The sequence below is a fragment of the Arachis hypogaea genome, chromosome 18, assembly GCF_003086295.3.
Source record: "Arachis hypogaea cultivar Tifrunner chromosome 18, arahy.Tifrunner.gnm2.J5K5, whole genome shotgun sequence".
Classification (NCBI taxonomy): Eukaryota; Viridiplantae; Streptophyta; class Magnoliopsida; order Fabales; family Fabaceae; genus Arachis; species Arachis hypogaea.
In genome coordinates, this window is record NC_092053.1 from 72,727,020 (window position 1) to 72,737,721 (window position 10,702).

A 10,702-nucleotide genomic window follows, 5' to 3' on the forward strand; every position below is an offset into this window, starting at 1 on the left:
CATGACCAAGTAGCACTCAAACAAGGCACCAGCGCTCAATTTGAAGGGAGCGCTAAGTTAAAAAAGTTAACTTTTTCGGGCTTTTCTAAAGCCTTGTGACAGCATGACCATGCCTCCTTCAAAGGGCCATAACTTGAGCTACAGATGTCCAATTGATGCAATTTTAGTGGTGTTAGAAAGTTGATATTCAGAGCTTTCCAACGATATATAATGATCCATATTTGGCATATAATTGAAGTACAAGTGATAGGCATCTTTAAGGCCCAAAAACCAACCAAATATGCTCTCACCAAGGCTCGAAGAGGGGGTCACCAAGAAAAGCAAGGAAAAGCACTCAAATTGGGGCACCCAAGGTTCGAACCAGGAACATGATGAACCAAGAGAAGCGCTACACCAAGCAAGGGAGCAAAGGCATTGGGCGCTCAGTTACTTTACTTCACTGAGCGCCATTACTTCATGAAGAAATTGCCAAAATGGCACAAGCCTGGGACAAGGCATTGGGAGCTCAGTTACCTTACTTAACTGAGCGCTCCACTGGAAGCATGCCTCCAACCAGAATTAAACCAAGTGCCCCTGAGCTAAGCTTAACAAAATGCACACTGATCCAATTAAATCAAGCCATCCGGATCCACTCTTCTTCAAATCCAAAGCAAGAAAAGCCCATTATCATCACTCAAAGGCACAAGAAATAGTTAGATTAGGAATTTCATTTTAATTGTAATTTGTTTTCAATTTCAATTTCATTTTCATCTTGTAAAGCCTATATGAAGGCATCAATTCCATTTCATTAGGGGGAGGCTGGCTCCAATAGGGAGCAAGTAGAGTAGAGAGCTTTTTTTAGTTTTCCCTTTTTTTGAATTTGAAGAATTGGAGATCAAATCTGAATTTTGCTTTCTGGTTCTCATTCTACTTCTTCTGCAACTTTTACTTTCTTTCTGATTTGGATTTTTGGAGCTCTGATTGGAGAGTTCTCTTGAATCTCTTCAACGTTGAGTTTTCTTGTGATTTCTTTGTTTCTGATTTTAAGAATTAAAGATCTGATCTCAATTGTCTCTTTGAACTTCATTCTAAAGCAAGTTTTTATTTCTGTTTTAGTTCTTTTGCAATTTATCATTTTTGTTTAGATCTTCTGCAATTCTCTTTTACAAATTCACTTTCTGAAGTTTTCCATTTGACCTTGCTGTGATCTTGATTTATTTTCCTACAATTTACAATTCCTGCAATTGTTCTAAGTCTTGATTTACTACTCTCTTTAATTTCCAGCACCCAAATCCCTTTTATTCTTCAAGCAATTTAAGATTCCAGCAATTTAGATTCAGCAATTTAAGTTTCTTGCACTTTAAGTTTCAATCATTTACTTTTCTTGCAATTTAAGTTTCAGCTATTTTACTTTCTTGCTCTTTAAGATTCTGCTCATTTACTTTTTGCAACTTTAAATTCACTGCTATTTACATTCTGTTGCTTCAAATTTCACCTCAATTCAACAATGTTAGCTTGACTAAACTAATCACCCACTAAAGTTTCTTGATCCATCAATCCCTGTGGGATAGACCTCACTCTAAGTGAGTTTTACTACTTGATGCAACCCGGAACACTTGCCGGTGAGTTTTGGTGTTGGAATCCGATTTCCACCCATCAAGTTTTTGGCGCCGTTACCGGGGATTAATTTAGATCAACAATGATTAAGTGGGTGAGAAGTCTAGATCAAGCATTTTCTTTGTTTTTGTTTTCTATTTTAGATTGAAAGCAAGGTGTTTGAGTTATTGCCTCACTATGAAATTCTTCTCTGAGACATGAATTTTAATTTTCCTTGGTGTTGTGTTTTACATTCAAATGGAGTTCAACTAATCTTATGATCAAGCAAATTTTATGGGATATTACCCACCATCACTAATCCCTAATGATGGCTGGAATATCACCAAGAAAATACAAATTCTGAGCATTCCAATCCATGGAGATTTGCTTCAGAGACACAAGATGAGTAAGAGAATCATATGGGATATTTCCCTCCACCACAAAATGATGCAAGTCATTATTCTAATGGTGGCTGGGAAGGGAATTCTAATGCTCCATATGATATTCATCCAAAGATATCATCACTTGACCATGCTTCAACAGAAAGCGCCTTTCAAAACTTACCACCCACACAAACTTCCATGAACCAAAGACTCTAAAAGCTTGAGTCCATGTTCAAAAGATATAAGGAGAAGACAAAAAAAATTATGGAATGAAAAAGAGAACTCCCTCAAAAACATGGAAGTGCTGGTAGACCAATTGTTGAATGCAAGGAAGGAGGAAATGGAAAAACAGGAACATAAGGTCCCTGTGTCAAGTGAAATTGCAAAGAAGGAAGAGGTGCTGGAAATATTTAAACCTGAAACTGCACTTGAGATGACAAGAGAACATGACTAAACTAATCACTGCTATTTACATTCTATTGCTTCAAATTTCACCTCAAATCAACAATGTTAGCTTGACTAAACGAATCATCCACTAAAGTTGCTTGATCCATCAATCCCTGTGGGATCAACCTCACTCTAAGTGAGTTTTACTACTTGATGCGACCCGGTACACTTGTCGGTGAGTTTTGGTGTTGGGATCCGATTTTCACCCATCACCACACTTTTTCATTAATTATGAATCCTTCACTTGCTGGTTGCTGCTTGTTGTGCTACTTGTATGACAGTTAGAAGAGAGGTTTCAACCTCATTTGATAGTGAACCGGAAAGAACCTTCTTGAGATTAAGGAGGGAAGCAAGAGGAAAGAGGGCTATTGGTGCGGAAGAAGTGGAGGAAGACGTGGATATAGCCATGGAGGATGATATGGCAACCCATCATGAAGGAGAGGTGAACAATCATGCCAGAAGAGGTGGAGCCTACCCTGCTGGACAAGAGAGGAGAGTTATGGGATCCTACATCAATCCAAATCCAGGAAATTGTGGCAGCAGCATTCAAAAGCCAACTATCCATGCTAATAACTTCGAATTGAAGCCTCAGCTTATAAGTCTTGTGCAAAACAACTGTTCTTTTAGAGGAAGTGCCCAAGAGGACCCTAATGAGCATCTCACTAAATTCCAAAGGATATGTGACACAGTTAAATCTAATGGTGTTCATCCTGACACCTATAGATTGCTGCTGTATCCATTTTCTTTGAGGGACAAAGAATCAAAATGGCTGGAGTCATTTCCCAAGGAAAGCTTGACCACCTGGGAAGATGTAATGAATAGATTCTTAACAAGGTTCTACCCTCCACAAAAAGTAAACAGGCTGAGAACTGAAGTGCAGACATTCAGACAGTAGGATGGTGAGACTATTTATGAAGCCTGGGAGAAATTCAAAGATTTGACAAGGAAATGCCCCCCTGATATATTTAATGAGTGGGTGCAAATTCATATCTTTTATGAAGGGCAGAATCAAGAATCAAAAAAGGCTGTAGACCACTCATCTGGAGGTTCCCTAAAAAAGAAAAAGATCATTGAAGAAGCCATTGATGTTATCGAGACAGTGGCTGACAATGAGTATTTTTATGCCTCAGACAGAAGCAACAACAGGGGAGTCTTGGAATTAAACCATATGGATACAATCCTGGCCCATAATAAGATGATCACCAAGCAACTGGCTGAATTGACACAGAAGAGTTAGGCTGCAGCTATCCACACTCAACCATCATCTCTAGGAGAGTTGGACACAGAAGAAGGAGCTAACTGGGAGGAAGCTAATTAGTGCACGAAATTGTGATCTCTAGCAATGGTGCCAAAAACTTGGTACGCACGTTTATAATCTCAAATTCTTTTTCACAACTCCGATACAACTAACCAGCAAGTGCACTGGGTCATCCAAGTAATAAACCTTACGTGAGTAAGGGTCGATCCCACGGAGATTGTCGGCTTGAAGCAAGCTATGGTCACCTTGTAAATCTCAGTCAGGCGGATTCAAATGGTTATGGGATTTTGATAATTATGATATAAAATATAAATAACAGAAAATAAGATAGAGATACTTATGCAATTCATTGGTGAGAGTTTCAGATAAGCGTATGGAGATGCTTTTGTTCCTTCTGAACCCCTGCTTTCCTACTGCTTTCATCCAATCACTCATACTCCTTTCCATGGCAAGCTGTATGTTGGGCATCACCGTTGTCAATGGCTACATCCCGTCCTCTCAGTGAAAATGGTCCAAATGCGCTGTCATCGCACGGCTAATCATCTGTCGGTTCTCGATCATGTTGGAATAGGATCCATTGATCCTTTTGTGTCTGTCACTATGCCCAACACTCGCAAGTTTGAAGCTCGTCACAGTCATCCCTTCCCAGATCCTACTCAGAATACCAGAGACAAGGTTTAGACTTTTTGGATCTCAGGAATGGCCGCCAATAATTCTAGCCTATACCACGAAGTGAGAATGGTGATGAGTGTCACATAATCATCACATTCATCATGTTCTTGTGTGCAAATGAATATCTTAGAATAAGAATAAGCTTGATTTGAATAGGAAAACAATAGTACTTTGTATTAATTCATGAGGAACAGCAGAGCTCCACACCTTAATCTATGGGGTGTAGAAACTCCACCGTTGAAAATACATAAGTGAAAGGTCTAGGCATGGCCGAATGGCCAGCCTCCAAACATGTACAAAGGCATAAAGGTCTAAGGACTAAACGTCCAAAGATCTTTAGATAAATCACTAAAACTAGTTTTTATACTAAACTAGTAGCTAGGGTTACATAAGATAAGTAAATGATGCAGAAATCCACTTCTGGGCCCACTTGGTGTGTGCTTGGGCTGAGCATTGAGCTTTCATGTATAGAGACTTCTTTTGGAGTTAAACGCCAACTTTTGTGCCAGTTTGGGCGTTTAACTCCAGTTTGTAACCTGTTTCTGGCGTTTAACTCCAGAATAGGACAGGAAGTTGGCGTTTGAACGCCAGTTTGTGTCGTCAAAACTCAGACAAAGTATGGACTATTATATATTTCTGGAAAGCCCTAGATGTCTACTTTCCAACGCAATTAAGAGCGCACCAATTGGGTTTCTGTAGCTCCAGAAAATCCATTTTGAGTGCAGAGAGGTCAAAATCCAATAGCATCTGCAGTCCTTCTTCAGCCTCTGAATAAGATTTTTGCTCAAGTCCCTCAATTTCAGCCAAAAAATACCTGAAATCACAGAAAAACACACAAACTCATAGTAAAGTCCAGAAATGTGATTTTTATTTAAAAACTAATAAAAATATATTAAAAACTAACTAAATTATACTAAAAACTACTTAAAAATAATGCCAAAAAGCGTATAAATTATCTGCTCATCACAACACCAAACTTAAATTGTTGCTTGTCCCCAAGCAACTGAAAATCAAGTAGGATAAAAAGAAGAGAATGTACTATAAATTCCAAAGTATCAATGAAACTTAGCTCCAATTAAATGAGCGGGACTAGTAGCTTTTTGCCTCTGAACAGTTTTGGCATCTCACTCTATCCTTTGAAGTTCAGAATGATTGGCATCTATAGGAACTCAGAATTCAGATAGTGTTATTGATTCTCCTAGTTCACTATGTTGATTCTTGAACACAGCTACTTTATGAGTCTTGGCCGTGGCCCTAAGCACTTTGTTTTCCAGTATTACCACCGGATACATAAATGCCACAGACACATAACTGGGTGAACCTTTTCAGATTGTGACTCAGCTTTGCTTGAGTCCCCAATTAGAGGTGTCCAGGGTTCTTAAGTACACTCTTTTTGCTTTGGATCACGACTTTAACCGCTCAGTCTCAAGCTTTTACTTGACACCTTCACGCTACAAGCACATGGTCAGGAACAGCTTGGTTTAGCCGCTTAGGCCAGGATTTTATTCCCTTGGGCCTTCCTATCCATTAATGCTCAAAGCCTTGGATCCTTTTTATTTTACCCTTGCCTTTTGGTTTTTTTTTCTTTTTTTCTTTTCTTTTTTTTTTTTTGCAAGCTTTTGTTTTTCACTACTTTTCTTGCTTCAAGAATCAATTTTATGATTTTTCAGATTATCAATAACATTTTTCCTTTTTCATTATTCTTTCAAGAGCCAACAATTTTAACAACAAATTCAAAAGACATATGCACTGTTCAAGCATTCATTCAGAAAACAAAAAGTATTGTCACCACATCAAAATAATTAAACTAATTTCAAGGATGAATTTGAAATCATGTACTTCTTATTCTTTTGTAATTAAAACATTTTTCATTTAAGAAAGGTGATGGATTCATAGGACACTCATAGCTTTAAGACATAGACACTTAGACACTAATGATCATGTAATAAAGACACAAACATAAATAAACATAAAGCATAGTAAATGAAAAACAGAAAAATAAAGAACAAGGAGATTAAGGAACGGGTCCACCTTAGTGAGGGTGGCGTCTTCTTCCTCTTGAAGAACCAATGGTGTTCTTGAGCTCCTCTATGTCTCTTCCTTGTCTTTGTTGCTCCTCTCTCATAGCTCTTTGATCTTCTCTAATCTCATGGAGAATGATGGAGTTCTCTTGGTGTTCCATCCTTAGTTGTCCCATGTTGGAACTTAGTTTCCCTAGGGAGGTATTGATTTGCTCCCAATAGTTTTGTGGAGGAAAGTGCATCCCTTGAGGCATCTCAGGGATTTCATGGTGAGGAATTTCCTCATGCTCTTGTTGAGGTCCATGATCTCTTGTTTACTTCATCCTTTTCTTAGTGATGGGCTTGTCCTTATCAATGAGGATGTCTCCCTCTATGTCAATTCCAGCTGAATTGTAGAGGTGACAAATGAGGTGAGAAAAGGCTAACCTTGCCAAAGTGGAGGACTTGTCAGCCACCTTGTAGAGTTCTTGAGGTATAATATCATGAACTTCCACTTCCTCCCCAATCATGATACTATGGATCATGATGGGCCGATCCACAGTTACTTCGGATCGGTTGCTAGTAGGAATAATAGAGCGTTGGATGAACTCCAACCATCCTCTAGCTACAGGCTTAAGGTCCAGTCTTCTCAATTGAACCGGCTTGCCTCTTGAGTCAACTTTCCATTGAGCTCCTTCCACACATATGTCCATGAGGACTTGGTCCAACCTTTGATCAAAGTTGACCCTTCTAGTGTAGGGGCGTGCGTTTTCTTGCATTATTGGCAAGTTGAACGCCAACCTTACATCTTCCGAACTGAAATCTAAGTATTTCCCCCGAACCATTGTAAGCCAATACTTTGGGTTTGGGTTCATACTTTGATCATGGTTCCTAGTGATCCATGCATTTGCATAGAACTCTTGAACTATTAAGATTCCGACTTGTTGAATAGGATTAGAGAGAACTTTCCATCCTCTTCTTCTAATCTCTTGTCAGATCTCTGGATACTCGCTCTTTTTGAGCTTAAAAGGGACCTCAGGGATCACCTTTTTCTTGGCCACAACTTCATAGAAGTAGTCTTGATGGACCTTTGAGATGAATCTCTCCATCTCCCATGACTCATAGGGTTTAGGGTTTCTCTGACCTTAGGTGCCATTAATGGTTATAGAAAAACAAAAAGCAATGCTTTTACCATACCAAACTTAAAATGTTTGCTTGTCCTCGAGCAAAAGAAGAAAGAAAGTAGTAGAAGAAGAAGAAAATGGAGGAGATGGAGTGAAAGAGTGTATTCGGCCAAGGGGGAGAAGTGGTGTTTGTGATGTGTGAAAATGGAGTAGTGTTAAGGGGTTTATATAGGGGTGGGGGGAAGGATAGGTTTCGGCCATTAGGATTGGGTTTGGGAGGGAAAAGAATTTGAATTTGGAGGTAGGTGGGGTTTTTGGAGAAGAGTGGATAGATGTGAGTGGTGAAGGGTATTTGGGGAAGAGTGTTATGAAGAGGTGTGAAGAGGAGAGAAGAAGAGGTGGGGTAGTGGGGATCCTGTGGGTCCACAGATCCAGAGGGGTCAAGGACTTAGCATCCCTGCTCCATTTAGGCATGCAAAACGCCCTTAGAATGCATGTCTGGCGTTAAACGCCAGCTTGCTGCTTGTTTCTGGCGTTTAACGCCAGCTTTTCTCCCATTCTTGGTGTTAAACGCCAATTTTATGCTCTGTTCTGGCGTTAAACGCCAGTCTGGTGCTTGTTTCTGGCGTTTAACGCCAGCTTGATGCTTCTTTCTGGCGTTAAACGCCAGTTTAATGCTTTTTACTGGCGTTTAAATGCCAGTAAGCTCTTCCTCCAAGGTGAATGCTATTTTTCATTCTGTTTTTTATTTTTCAGTTGTTTTTATGACTTCACATGATCATCAACCTAAAGAAAACATAAAAAAGCAATGGAAAATAAACAGATATAATTAAATAACATTGGGTTACCTCCCAACAAGCGCTTCTTTAATGTCAATAGCTTGACAGTGAGCTCTCATGGAACCTCACAGAAAATCAAAGCAATGTTGGGGCCTCTCAACACCAAACTTAGAGTTTGGTTGTGGCCTCCCAACACCAAACTTAGAGTTTGAATGTGGGGGTTTTGTTTGACTCTGTACTGAGAGAAGCTTTTCATGCTTCCTCTCTATGGTTACAGAAGGAGAACCTTGAGTTCTGAATACAAGGTAGTCCTCATTCAACTGAAGGACCAATTATCCTCTGTCAACATCAATCACAACTTTTGCTGTGGCTAGGAAGGGTCTGCCAAGGATGATGGATTCATCCTCATCCTTCCCAGTGTCTAGGACTATGAAATCAGCAGGGATGTAAAAGCCTTCAACCTTTACTAGCACGTCCTCTACTAGTCCATAAGCTTGTTTCATTGATTTGTCTACCATCTCTAGTGAGATTCTTGCAGCTTGTACCTCAAAGATTCCCAATTTCTCCATTACAGAGAGTGGCATGAGGTTTATCCCTGACCCTAGGTCACACAGAGCTTTCTCAAAGGTCATAGTGCTTATGGTACAAGGTATGAATAATTTTCCGGGATCCGGTTTCTTCTGAGGTAATGTCTGCCTCATTAATGCATTCAGTTCATTGGTGAACAAGGGGGTTCATCCTCCCAAGTCTCAATACCAAATAACTTAGCATTCATCTTCATGATTGCTCCTAGATACTTAGCAGCTTGCTCTTCAGTGATGTCTTCATCCTCTTTAGAGGAAGAGTATTCATCAGAGCTCATGAATGGCAGAAGGAAGTTCAATGGAATCTCTATGGTCTCTGTATGAGCCTTAGATTCCTTTGGTTCCTCAAAGGGAAACTCCTTTCTGTCCAGAGGACGTCCCAAGAGGTCTTCCTCACTGGGATTCACGTCCTCCTCCTTCTCTGGGCATTCGGCCACACCAAGTAAGGTTATGGCCTTGCATTCTCTCTTGGGATTTTCTTCTGTATTGCTTGGGAGAGTACTGGAAGGAGTTTTAGTAATCTTCTTACTCAGCTGACCCACCTGTGCCTCCAAATTTCTAATGGAGGACTTTGTTTTATTCATGAAACTTAGTGTGATCTTGGATAGATTAGAGACTATGGTTGCCAGGCCAGAATGGCTCTGTTCAGAATTCTCTGTCTGTTGTTGAGAAGATGATGGAAAAGGCTTGCTATTGCTAAACTTATTTCTTCCACCATTATTATTGAAGCCTTGTTGGGGCTTCTGTTGGTCCTTCCATGAAAAATTTGGATGATTTCTACATGAAGGATTATAGGTGTTTCTATAGGGTTCTCCTATGTAATTCACCTCTACTATTGCAGGGTTCTCAGGATCATAAGCTTCTTCTTCAGAAGATGCTTCTTTAGTACTGTTGGATGCAGCTTGCAATCTATTCAGACTCTAAGAAATCATATTGACTTGCTGAGTCAATATTTTGTTCTGAGCCAATATGGCATTCAGAGTATCAATTTCAAGAACTCTCTTCTTCTGAGGCGTTCCATTGTTCACAGGATTCCTCTCAGGGGTGTACATGAACTGGTTATTTGCAACCATTTCAATGAGTTCCTGAGCTTCTGCAGGGGTTTTCACGTGAAGAGATCCTCCTGCAGAATGGTCCAATAACATTTTTGACAACTCAGACAGACCATCATAGAATATACTTATGATGCTCCATTCTGGAAGCATGTCAGTAGGACACCTTTTGATTAGTTGCTTGTATCTTTCCCACGCTTCATAGAGGGATTCTCCTTCCTTCTGTCTGAAGGTTTGGATTTTCACTCTGAGCTTGCTCATCTTTTGAGGTGGAAAGAATTTGGCCAGGAAAGCACTGACCAGCTTATCCCAAGAGTTCAGGCTATCCTTAGGTAGTGAATCCAACCATGTTCTAGCTCTGTCTCTTACAGCAAAAGGGAAAAGCATAAGCCTGTAGACCTCGGGATCAACTCCATTGGTCTTGACAGTGTCACATATTTGCAAGAATTTAGATAAAAATTGATGAGGATCTTCCATTGGAAGTCTATGAAATTTGCAATTATGCTGCATTAGAGAAACCAATTGAGGCTTAAACTCAAAATTGTTTGCTCCAACTGCAGGAAGTGAGATGCTTCTTCCATAGAAGTTGGAAAAGGGTGTAGTAAAGTCACCAAGCATCTTCCTTGCATCTCCACCATTGTTATTAGGTTCGGCCATGTCTCCTTCTTTTTTGAAAATTTCTGTCAGGTTCTCTCCAGAGAGTTATGCTTTAGCTTCCCTTAGCTTCCTCTTCAGAGTCCTTTCAGGTTCAGGATCAGCTTCAACAAGAATATTCTTATCCTTGTTCCTGCTCATATGAAAAAGAAGAGAACAGAAAAGAAAATATAA

General features: G+C 39.8%; 2 non-coding genes across 2 annotated transcripts; one reads left to right on the top strand and one right to left on the bottom strand.

The window, feature by feature from the left end:
- Window positions 1-3,264: 3,264 nt before the first annotated feature.
- Window positions 3,265-3,371, bottom strand: LOC112774958 (small nucleolar RNA R71). Its single transcript, XR_003189411.1, has one exon. It is a non-coding gene; the product is annotated as a small nucleolar RNA R71 (small nucleolar RNA).
- A 6,654-nt stretch (window positions 3,372-10,025) lies between these two features.
- LOC112773740 (small nucleolar RNA R71) lies at window positions 10,026-10,129 on the top strand. The gene has a single exon (XR_003188274.1). It is a non-coding gene; the product is annotated as a small nucleolar RNA R71 (small nucleolar RNA).
- The last annotated feature ends 573 nt before the right edge of the window (window positions 10,130-10,702 follow it).